This window comes from Sinohyriopsis cumingii, chromosome 11 (genome assembly GCF_028554795.1).
Source record: "Sinohyriopsis cumingii isolate HCF-2022 chromosome 11, ASM2855479v2, whole genome shotgun sequence".
Taxonomy (NCBI): domain Eukaryota; kingdom Metazoa; phylum Mollusca; class Bivalvia; order Unionida; family Unionidae; genus Sinohyriopsis; species Sinohyriopsis cumingii.
Window position 1 is genome coordinate 21,523,460 of NC_142971.1, and position 12,727 is coordinate 21,536,186.

Here is a 12,727-nt window from a genome sequence, read left to right on the forward strand (position 1 = left end):
TAATAAAGTAAAAGCACTATATAATGGATTACATAAATTTAAAATTTGATTTGATTTTATAATTGCAAAATATCAAACAGCGGAGTCGATACAATTTTATGAAACTCATGTATATATATTTCAATTTACCTTTCATTCACAATATTACATAGAGTTTTTATCGTACTCGTAATATTTGAGATTTTAGGTGTGCGTGTGTGATTTGGATTTTTAACGTAGCTTTAACAATTAGTCAGTCATATCGCTACGATGTCTTCTGTGTGGAAGTATATGGTGATGTCTAACATTGGGGCATCATGCCGCAGACATGTAGCATGATTTCCCACCCAGTCACATTATCCTGACATCAGGCCGACCAGTCCTAACACTACCCTCTTAATGCTGAGCGCCAAGCGAGACAGCTGTTGGTACCATCTTTGTAAGTCTTTGGTATGCCTTGGCCAGGGATCGAACCCACGAACTCCCGCGTCCGATGCGAACGCTCTAACCACTAAGCCACCGGAACGGTGATTTTAGGTATATAATTAGGTGTTTCTGTAAATTTTAGTGCATATATCTGAATGAATTATGAGATGAATTCAACCTTGCCCTGATTCTGTGAAAAGTGGGTATATTTTCTTAAATTGAATATACAGAGTACCATGTTACACAAATATTATGTTTTCATGTTGACACACGTACGACCAAGCTAAAACATTTACGAATTGGAATTTTGTTTCCCGTTGTTTTCTCCCAATATTTAGATAATTATGTTCCCATACAAACGGGCAGAAGGACGCACAACAGTATTAACATTATATCCTCAGTGCCGGAATAAACCCTGTTGAGGCCTCTAGGCCCTTAGGCAGTCGAAATCTTGAAGCCCCCTCGCAAATGATCTCCTAATACGTTTTATCAATATTATTTTGACCCGTTGCCGGTGCCTACTCTGCCTACTTGGTAATCCGGCACTGTTTATCCTAACTGACATACCTATAATTTAGTTAATTACATATGGAGTACAGTTTAAATTACATTTTTGTAAGAAGTTTAAACTACGTTGAAAACTACTTGTACAAAGAAATGTTTATAATGAAGTCATAACAGCAATCTCTCTCTCTCTCTCTCTCTCTCTCACCTTTGCGTGGGAATATTAAGTTTCAGAGGGCTAATTATATTAGTCGCACTTGAACGGAATTATTCATACAGGTTTATTATGAAAAGCGAGTAAGCTCGTAAAATTCCCTAAAAACCATATTTTGACTGTTTTAAGCCTCGCCCCAAATAGAGATGTGTCAGCATTTTCAGTCTGAATATCTGTCACCAAAGAAACAGCGTTACTGTTTGTCGGAAATGTTTTACTATTTGCACACAATACTGTAATATATAAATTGTTTTACAAGTAAAAGAACTAATAGGTAATATGAATATTTTTTCTAAACATATGTCATTTCTGCTGCAAAAAACCCCACAAAAAACCCCCAACAAAACAAACAAAAACAACAACAACACCATCACTTACGATATGATTTCAATTGAGATACTTCAAATAATGACGAATGTGCGATCAGCTCTTGTGTCTCAGATCTAGTTTTGAAATTACACCATAAAGACTGACGCCTAACCAGCGACTGTGTTAGCATAATATATGATGACTTAGAAACACACGGTACTAGTGATAAGGAAAAATGGGAACTAGCCTGGAAATGGACTTAACATAGAGATTATAAAGGTTTGGCTGACCAGGATAGGTTAATAATGTAAATTATGTTTTAGGAAAGATAATCTTTTGAGAGCTTATCCTAGTTGTAAGTGGAAAAAAATGGAGCCGTTGTTTCATTGAAAGAATTTCAGTCCTTTAACAGTCTTGAGTTTGGAACACTCATTACTAAAATTAGCATTGAACTTTAATTGGTTTTATTACCTAGATGGCAAGATAAAGGTACATGTCGTCGAGTAGGTAATAAGTTAATACTTTCGGCAGTCCATCCCTTGGAACCCTGGTATAGTTGGTCAGTAAGATTTATCGTTTTAATCGGACACAGTGGCGTAAATAAAAATAAAACACACTTGACCGTAGAAATAACTAAGGAAGCATAATTAAATTTCCTTATAATTAACTAAGTTATTTTGTCTCCAATAAAAAATTATCAAGCATCGGTGGTTCAGTGGTAGAATGCTCGCCTGCCACGCGGGCGGCCCGGGTTCGATTCCCGGCCGATGCACATTTTTTTTTCTTTCCATAAGCACTTTGATTTTCTGATTTTTGCCGTCTTTTATTGTCATAAATTATGCTTCGATTTATTGATATATACCATTTTGTTTTTTTACACTGAATCTAAAATTAAATAATAATATTAAATAGGCTTTGGTTCTGTCGTATGGATCAAATGTATTTTTACGCTTCCTGTTCTTTCTTCACTTATTGATTATGCACTTGTACTTCATATTTCGCTGGGTTTGCTTTAGGATGTTATGATATATAGTCAATGTAATAAGCAGAGTATCACAACCTCCAGAAACACGTGTTTTCATAAAAGAATATTTTCATATTGCGCAAGAATGTTATATATTTATAAGTTACTGCATTCCTATGGGAATATATTTACGAGTTTTTCGGATGGAATATTACACGACCTTGGGAGTGCAGTATATTCATCCGACAAAACGAGTTCATATTTTCCCATACAAATGCAGTAACCTTTTTATTATATGCTCATTTTCTTTTTTCTACCTAAGGCTTAATTAAATAAATAAAAGAAATACAAGAAACAAAGTAGATGAATGTGTGCCGTATTCCAAACTAAATACACAAGCGCAGATTCATCATTACACAACAACATTATTAATGTGCACATTACTCGGACCAGATAAATTTGAACTTAGTCGCGCGCTAGACATAAGTTTCGAGAAAAAAAAAATGGCGTTTTTGTCTACTTAAAATTGAAATTTGGAGTCATATTGTGAATGAATGCGCATTGCAACAAGTTTTCCATTCGATCTGGAATGAATAGATTTTTGGTATTTTGTCGATTATACGAAATTTCGTGATTATGGACTGGATTCATCTGTGCAAATTATACATGAAATACATCAGATTGAAGCAGCGCGGGAGAAGTGTGTTGACATCTGCAAGCGTGTTTGTTCTGTCATTGATTATTTGAAATCATAAGGTGGGAAATATATGAAGTCTTTCAATTGCAATTATCAAAAGACACTATTGAATTTAATGTTTATTTCATTTTTATTGCAGTAAGTATGTAATTGCACTTGGAATATAGTCGAATTTACAGTACAATTTCGAAATGTGTAATCATGCTTGAGAACTCATGACATGGCATATGTAATTCGGATTTGCAGAACTAAGAAAGTACATTTTGAGAAAATTCTGGATGTAAAACTGTAAGTATATTTTTTTTGCCATTCTTATCACCATCTAAAGAAGGCAGTTTATGCCTTGTCACTTGCATGTTATTTGTAAGGACCCTGTCTGGCGTCTACTTTATGGCTAGCCTAAATCCGAAACATTGTATCAAAAAAGTTCACGCGGAATGTGCCGAAGCAGCTGGTATGTGGCAGTCCACGAAACATCTGCTTTAGTTCATTTAGAAATAAATTTAATCAACCAAAACGTAAAGCGCCTACTACGCAAGTGCACATGATTTGTTTACAAATCAAAAGTGCTGGCGTCTGCGTCCATTTTCTATTTACAATAGAAAGTAGTTCCTTTATTTACGTGAATGCAATATGAAGGTGTGCAATATCGTAAAATACTGAACGATTCTGACAATGTAAAGTTAACGGAGAAACAATGAGCATATAAGTTTACATCCTTCTTGAACACTTAATCTCATCCTGAGTTTTCCGGCTCGATGTTTTGACTGAGTGTTCAGTGTCAAGTTTGAGCTGTACCATCAGTGAGTTTATATATTTTTAAGCAAGATTGAGACTTCCAACTTGACAAATGAATATATCTTATATCTTACCCTCTATTAGTGTCTTGTATGAGCTTGTACATTATATATTGGTCAGTAATTTTGTTCACGAGTTAATCTATTGTATGTATTTGGGACATGCGTCCAAGTATAGGTAGACAGTTTACTCAGATTACCTAGATCATGGACAGTGCATGTTAAACATGTTTCAAAGAGTGCGCAGTCTCTGAATACATACGGGATGTGAATAACTTGAGCACTGGAGACTTTAATTCACAAGTAGAAAGGATGACTATATAAATTTCAGTATATGTTCCGAAGGGTGCAAATGTTTATTACATTACACTTCCCTGTCAATCTATCGCCAGTAAACTGGACACTGTTATAGAGATAAACGGAAATCACTTGAATACAACGTATGTATTCTCACATAATCATGGTATCTTAAATCTTCCTTGCTATATTGATAATAACACAATTAATTTAAAATATTGGGCAAATATGCATCAATATTGTCTTGACTATAAATATGGGGGTTATAGATACATGAAGTGCACTTTTCTGTTAAAGTAAGATAATTATCGTATACTCTTTCATTCCAATATGCAAGTGGACAACTTTATGGCAGTGCATAATGACGTTTAAGTGTTTCTGCGTACCCATGTTTGACACAAGATGAAGGCATGCCAGGGTTGTAAATTCTACAAATGTGACGAAGGGTATATCGCTGTGTTGGCGATTTTTGTGATTATAAAAATTAATTGAAATAAATAATAAAGATAAATGTATTGCCTGCTGATAGACATGTAATCGAGGAAAGGAGTGAAAGGGCTAGAAATCATATAATTTTAGAACAGCAAAGACAGTGGCATGTATAAAACAGACAGATAAAAAGATAGATTGAAATTGGCAACTTGCATCTTAACAATCTTACACAATCCGAGTATTGAGAATGAATTGAGAACACTTATCTTGATCAATTTAACAATTTTCCAATAGTAAGCATGTATTGGTCTCCTGTCATAAAAATATAAAAATAGATAATAAACACCGCTTTGGCGGTGATAGGAATATATAGTTTTAAAAGATGTAACGGATAGAAGCAAAACCAACAAGCTTAGCATAATCAGTAAATAATTTAATTACCTAAAATACGGAGTGAAAATTTAAGAGAAACTTACAGTATTGTGAATTAAATCCTAAATAATCCTAAATGTAGTTTTACAAGTCTAAAGGTATTGAATATTTCGAATGAACATCAATCGACTTAAATGTGATTGTGTACCAATAGTCTTTAATGTGCTAAGACACCAGGCTATAATCCAACTGTCTTTGAATGAGTCCTCGTTAACCCCAATGCACTGTTTCAGTCCAAAAAGTCAACGACCACTTTGTGATTCTAATAAATAATTGAAATAAATAATTCTTCTTAAAGTATATGGGATGACAATTAAAAATGATTCTGCCAACTGATCTTAAGATGGGAATTAAGACTGTGTTTTTCACAAACCTCTGTAGATATTCCCACCTGACCAATGTCGTCATAGCATTTTCTGAAAAGTAATGGAAAATTTCAAATTATTTCAACACTTTCGTTCCAGAATATTCTATGGTCGTAATCCAAGGATATATCTTGAACTACAATTTAAATAAACATCTTATAAATATGACAATAGTCAGGATGTCCAAATCTCTACCCTCAATCACTGACAAAGGTCAACCACACTATATAAATATATATTGCACCTACCGACATAAAGAAATGGAAAGTTTCATAGAATAATGATAGCTTTCTTTTACATATAGGAGACATATTCATGTGATTCTATACTAATTAATAATGAAGAAGTCCTAGACAAAAAGTCTATTCAAAATGAAGCAATATAATACATCTTGTGAAAGTGCATCTGCAAGCAAATTATCTTTTGCCCATGATGTGCCTTATGTCAATGTTGCATTCAGGTTGTGTTAATATTGTAGCATCAGAATCTATATCGACAATCTCTCATTTTGATTATAAAAGTAACGGAGTTGTGATCACTGAATATAATAATCGGAGAATGAGCTAAACTAACATACACTTAACAATGTTACAAAACCAATACAAAAGCCAAACATTTTTTCTCGACTGTGGAATGATTTCTCTAGTGCAAGTTTATTTTAATTTATTTGAAAAATAGAACACTGAATAATCAATATTTGTGTCTTCTTGAAGGGATTCTCTACCAGTCACTACATCACTTGCTTCCACGGACAGTTTAAATAATTGACTAAAATCTTGGGCTACAAATGATTCCACAGACTGATGTTTGAATAGGAATGAAGTGCGTGCAAGTGCGTGAGTGTTTGTCACACATGATTATTCAGTTTCTTTCATTAGCCATCATTGTTAAAACGACGCTATTATTCCATCATTGTTATTTTCAATCTCGTTTATGTTGAATTCCATTTTCCTTTATACTTCTGAAACAGATGTCACTATGTTGACATTTTTCCTTCGGAACTTGTTTGTGGTGTACTTTTCGTAAGGTACCTAGTTCCGTGGATATTTTCATCGCTACAAACCAAAACATTGTGACGAACTTACATATATATATATATATATATATATATATATATATATATATATATATATATATATATATATATATATATATATATATATATATATATATATATATAGAGAGAGAGAGAGAGAGAGAGAGAGAGAGACTATCATTTAAATGATTTTGGTTCTAGCAAACCAATACCTTTGCTACGCAAGCTGATACAGTTTTTCAAATTTGCAAGTATTGTTGAAACAACGCTTCTTTGCATCATTGTTGTGTTAAAACACGTTCGTGTAGGATTTCATTTTCTTTTGTATATCTGAAACAGTAAATGTTAATATGCTTAATTTTCTCCCTGGTTTCTTCAGTGTAGATTTTGGGGCAGATTCATACCCATTAATCAGACAATTTTATCCTCCAAGTATAGTTCTATCCTAGGGCATTTAACCTCTCGTTATGACATCTTGACATGCGAGTGTAGACAAATGACAGTCATGGCTTCCTAAGTACTTTACATTATAGAAACGAATCAGATAAGCCTGTTATTAGCCTTAAGTCTGTGTCGGTGCGAGTGTAAAGTATTGTTTTAAGCTCGTAACCTTGCTACAATTGTGGTGTCATTGTCTCACCGCTAAACTTAAAATGATACTTGTTATCTGTAATTAATGAGATTCAGCGTGTTTCAGGAATTTACATTTTTTCAGTTTGAAGTGAGGTACGTCTTTATTCGGTTATTAAACGTAAAATTAGAATTTTGGTCCGAAATTTGTTTTGGTATTCTGAAAAACTGGTTTTCGATTTACTGTTGAAAATGATTGTATTTAAGAACAAAATCATTCCAAAGGAATTTCTCTCTCTCTCTCTCTCTCTCTCTCTCTCTCTCTCTCTCTATATATATATATATATATATATATATATATATATATATATATATATATATATATACATATTCACCACCCAATTCCAACTTAACAATAAAATGATATATACCATGAAATATGTATTCACACAAACAGATGCACAATTATCATGAGTAGATAAAGATCTCAGTGATGTGGCCTGATAATGAATTGAAAAGTCGGATCTTCCTTGAGATTTGTAGCAACCAACACCCAAAGAGTTAAAATCTATATCATTCTTCATATTTTAGGAATGACTTGATATTGTCTGTGTAGGATATACTGACATTAGTCAACAGTCAACATTAGTCAACAAACGTATTTGATGACGTTATAATAAGATTTAAGTCAAGCGACTGCAAATTCTAATAACATAAGTGTTATGAGTTTGTGTATTCTAGTTAATGGTTCTACTGTTTTCCTGTTCCATGAATCCTATGAAAATACACATTTACACAGTTTGTGTATTCTAGTTAATGGTTTTGCTGTGTTTTCCTGTTCCATGAATCCTATGAAAATACACATTTACACAGTTTGTGTATTCTAGTTAATGGTTCAGCTGTGTTTTCCTCTTCCATGAATCCTATGAAAGTTCACATTTACACAGTTTGTGTATTCTAGTTAATGGTTCAGCTGTGTTTTCCTGTTCCATGAATGCTATGAAAATACACATTTACACAGTTTGTGTATTCTAGTTAATGGTTCAGCTGTGTTTTCCTGTTCCATGAATCCTATGAAAATTCATTGTGAGTAAAATGTTATTTCGTGTAATGCATATTAAGAATATAACAATGATTTAAATCTTCAGTACCATGATCATATTAAATATGTTTGAAACGATCTTTCATAATAGATACAATCGATAAAATAGATAACATAGATAAAATAGATAAGATTGGGAATTTTAAATGTTGTTCCCTAGCAGAAGTCATTTCTCTGAATTTTCTTCTGATTTCAACTACATATAAACTGAACAGAAATTGATTGGATTTTATTTACTTTCTACTTGGTTATGTTACGATTTTTAAAAAGACATTGCATTAAGTCACACATCTTATCCAGTCGCGTCACTAGGGGGAGTGCGGGGAGGGGGAGGTGTGTGCGGATCGCACCGGGTGACACCATCAAAGGGAGTGGCACCAAAATGATGTCTGTAAAAGTTTTGAATTTTTGTGCAGGAAGGAGGTATATGGGGGGGGGGGGTGACACCATGAGTTACCGTACTTGGTGACACCAACCCTTGTGAAGCCACTGATCTTATCCTAATATTACGTTGATCCATTTAACTGACAATAGTCTCTTTCCACTTATCCTTCTTTAAAAATCGCGTATACGTTATACGTCTTTATCAGATGCTGAGGTTTTGTGTCAGTTTTCTCTATCTGACATCTGTACGAATTTTTCATTTCTTTCACGGAAGAGTAGCAGAAAACGTGTTGTCAGAACAATATATATATATATATATATATATATATATATATATATATATATATATATATATATATATATATATATATATATATATATATATATATATATATATATATATATACTTGTTACGATTGATTTTTAGAAATAGAATAAATATGTTTCGCTATTTTCCAAACTGATAGACACATTCACTCATGAATATAATCATCTGTGTCATACAAGGCCCTACATACTGACTACCATGTTGCTGACACAAAAATTATTTTATGTTAATTAAACTTAGCCAAACGTGGATCTAACACGAGTGCCTCTCAGTCTTTGAGCGATCGGAATTATGTAGATTTGTACTGATTTCTTTAAAGTTTTAATAATAACGGAAAAGGGAAAGAACTTGCGTTTATGCAGAGATTCGAACCCAGATCCAGATTTTGAACTTTCCCTAGGTCAATATAAATATATTTCCGGATCCGCAGCAAGTCATAGTCATGTAAAGTTTTACAAAGACAACGGTTTGTCTGTTTTATTTGTTTGTCTTGTCTATCTTTTTGTATTTGCCTTTGAAAAAGACTAATCAAGAGTCGAAAGTGCTCAGGCTAATTAGATACTAGTTTTGTACTGTTCGTAATTAGTTATCTCAACCAATCCCGGACACACGTGATCCCTTTCTGGATCCAGTGCACTTCAAAGGACTGTTTTTCGCCATATCATTTGTACTCTTTATATATATATATATATATATATATATATATATATATATATATATATATATATATATATATATATATATATCCACCCAGAGCCTTTGTTTATATCAATACAACGTTAAAAGTAAATGATTATAACTTTTTTTTGCAGATCGAGTATTATATAAGTTCTATACAGAAATAAAGACGTTGTTCAAATCATAATAATCCATTAGGAAGGAATGAGTGATTTTGGAAAACAGACTTCCTCATGTTACCAGCTACCTATTCTACATCTATATATATATATATATATATCCACCCAGAGCCTTTGTTTATATCAATACAACGTTAAAAGTAAATGATTATAACTTTTTTTTGCAGATCGAGTATTATATAAGTTCTATACAGAAATAAAGACGTTGTTCAAATCATAATAATCCATTAGGAAGGAATGAGTGATTTTGGAAAACAGACTTCCTCGTGTTACCAGCTACCCATTCTACATCTGGTGCCGGATAAAAAGTTTCCTACTGTGTAACCAAGGAGGCCCATCGATAAGCGGGTATGAGTAATAAGTTGGGAACCATATCGAATCCTATCCGTGCAATGTTAGCTAGGCGGACATTTGTTACCATTTGGACTCTGGCATGCCTATTTATACTAAATTTCGGATACCAATTCGTCTCCTGATTCTATTTAGCTTTAAATTTTATTGAGCTGTGGTCAGGTTTTCCTAATATTTGCTCTGGTGTTATTACTTTAGTTTATTTACCGATATAATGCCTGTATCTTCCCGGTCAACTGGTAATTACAGAGATTAGCTTAATGAATTTTGGATTTAGCTTAGCACGGTAGTTAACTTGTGTCTTGTAGCAATCGTTGTGTAGTAAGGAGCTTAAATGTTTTAATAAACCGACTGTAGGATAAGGGAGATAATCCTATTTGCCAGTTATCGTCGACTTTCATGAGAGTTGCTGCACCGTATGTTCAAGTATTTAGATGACCATGCTATATTTCCGATTAAGGTGCAAAGGACATAATATCGACAAATTAAAAGATTCTCCAGAAACTGGTACTGTATATCTGCTTTGATATATCGCAATGTTTATGTAAGCTGTGGGAAAGGAAACTTTCATAATGAAAGATTCATCAGAATACCAGTTAATTTGCGATGAAATAGCACCCTGCTTCCACTGAAAGGCTATTGACAGCAATACATACATGTAAAGAATTTCGTGAGCAGGGCCTTTTAATCTGAATTTGATTTAAATCGATACATTTGTAACCTGGGACAGAAATTTTCTTGTGCGGACTTATCTTTACAGGACTTATCTATTAACAGTGAGTTTGCAATAATCTGATAATAACTAATATTAAGGCATTATCTTTTTATCTTATAAAGAATACATTGTTTTTAAAATCTGAGATAATTGAAAATATAAACGAACATTATGTTACATAACGTTTGCCAGAATTTGTAGTTTTCATAGAAAAATAGAAAAAACCATGTTTGATGATTTTATCTTCGAAGATAATATTTGAAAGTTTATATATGATTTTAGAATGGATTTATAATTAAATGTTATTATACATACAGAAAATAAATTTGTAACATGCTATGAAACATGTAACATGAAATAAGTTTCAACGGTTCAATAACCTTTTTTCATCAATTCCTTCGAATTTCTTTCTCCTATGCAATCTTAACCGAAATGATCTAGGCAATCATACAAACGCTGGCATTCAATTTAATAATCTCCAATGAAACAATTCCTTATTTCCTCTAATGGTCATATAAAGAAATCAAAATATTTTGAGATATTCACGAACATCGTCTTACAATTGCACTTTGATACGAGACATCGAAGATGTTAACTCGTTGAAGAAGAATGTTTGAGTATAAACGCGTTTCCTTTCACAAGTTGTCTGTTAACGGCGAAGATGTGATAATAGCAAAACTGAATAAAATATTATATTATAACGTTATAAAATATATTGGTTTTGGATCAATAGATCAAATAAAATATAAATGAACGTGAATATTTTTATAGTCCATAAAAAATTTACAATTTCGAAGGAAAATAACAGAAAAATAAACGTGTCTTTTAAGACTGTTCTTAAATGTCTCTGTATGTGACGTGAGGGATATATATATATATATATATATATATATATATATTTTTTTTTTTTTTTCGTAACGGGGATTGGAAACATGAAGCATGAAGTAAATTAAAATGATTGAGTGGTCTTTATTATTTCATTCAGAAGAGTTTCATATCAATGAAATATGCACTCTTTCACACTGTGGTGACGAGTGAACATCGCGTTATTTAGTTCGCACGATAGCATAAAAACTGCATCAGTGACAACTATTTGTCATCTTGTCAGTACTGATAATACCGGGATCGCTTACAAAATAAGAAGATATAAATCACCAAGCAACTAGTTCATAACTAAAAGGAAATTTCTCTGACAACCTATTTTGATATTGTTTAGAACGAAAAACATGTAAAACAAATGACATCATAAGAGATCTTGTAAAAATGATTTATTGATGCCACATATGATTCAATGATGAGTTAGCATACTTCTATACCTGGATTATCTTTCATTCTCTTTCATTCCTATATGAGTATTTTTACAAGAATTGATGACCTTATATTGCCCTTTCGGTTTTTTTTTATTTATCAATGTACTGTTATATTATCTCCATCGTAGCTGTTATAAAATATATTAATCGTGGTTTGCAGTACGTAGTGATTATTTTTCTGGAAGATGCTACGAAAATGAAGACAGATGTTTAAAATTTTTTTTTTCTGCAACCTCTGATACATTAACACGATCGAAAAACAAATTAGATGACTAGTTAAAATAATTGCATTATGTTTCGATCAGTAAAATCTTGATGTCAAAACATAAGTGAATGTACGTATTATGATATACGTTCTGTTTCTTCAAGATATTAAAAAGGTAAACAAAGTAAGTAGCCTGGATTAAATTTTATTTTATACCCATTTAATCATGCTCGTTTGATCTGGCGTTTGATACAACGGTTCAGTCCTTATTTTCGTGTCACACACCAAATTCTAAATGAGGTGATTTCTTCTTAGACTTCCTTGTAGATAATATTTAGACTGTCTTGAATCAAACTTTAGTAAATCCAATCCTAATTCATTATGTATTGGTTATGTATTAAATACAAAACAGCATTAGTGTCTTTTTTCTGAATATAGGGAACGAACTCCTAT

The 12,727-nt window shown here is 32.5% G+C and overlaps 1 non-coding gene across 1 annotated transcript; it reads left to right on the forward strand.

Moving 5' to 3' along the window:
- The first annotated feature begins 2,133 nt into the window (after positions 1-2,133).
- On the forward strand, positions 2,134-2,204 carry Trnag-gcc (transfer RNA glycine (anticodon GCC)). Its single transcript has one exon. It is a non-coding gene; the product is annotated as a tRNA-Gly (tRNA).
- The last annotated feature ends 10,523 nt before the right edge of the window (positions 2,205-12,727 follow it).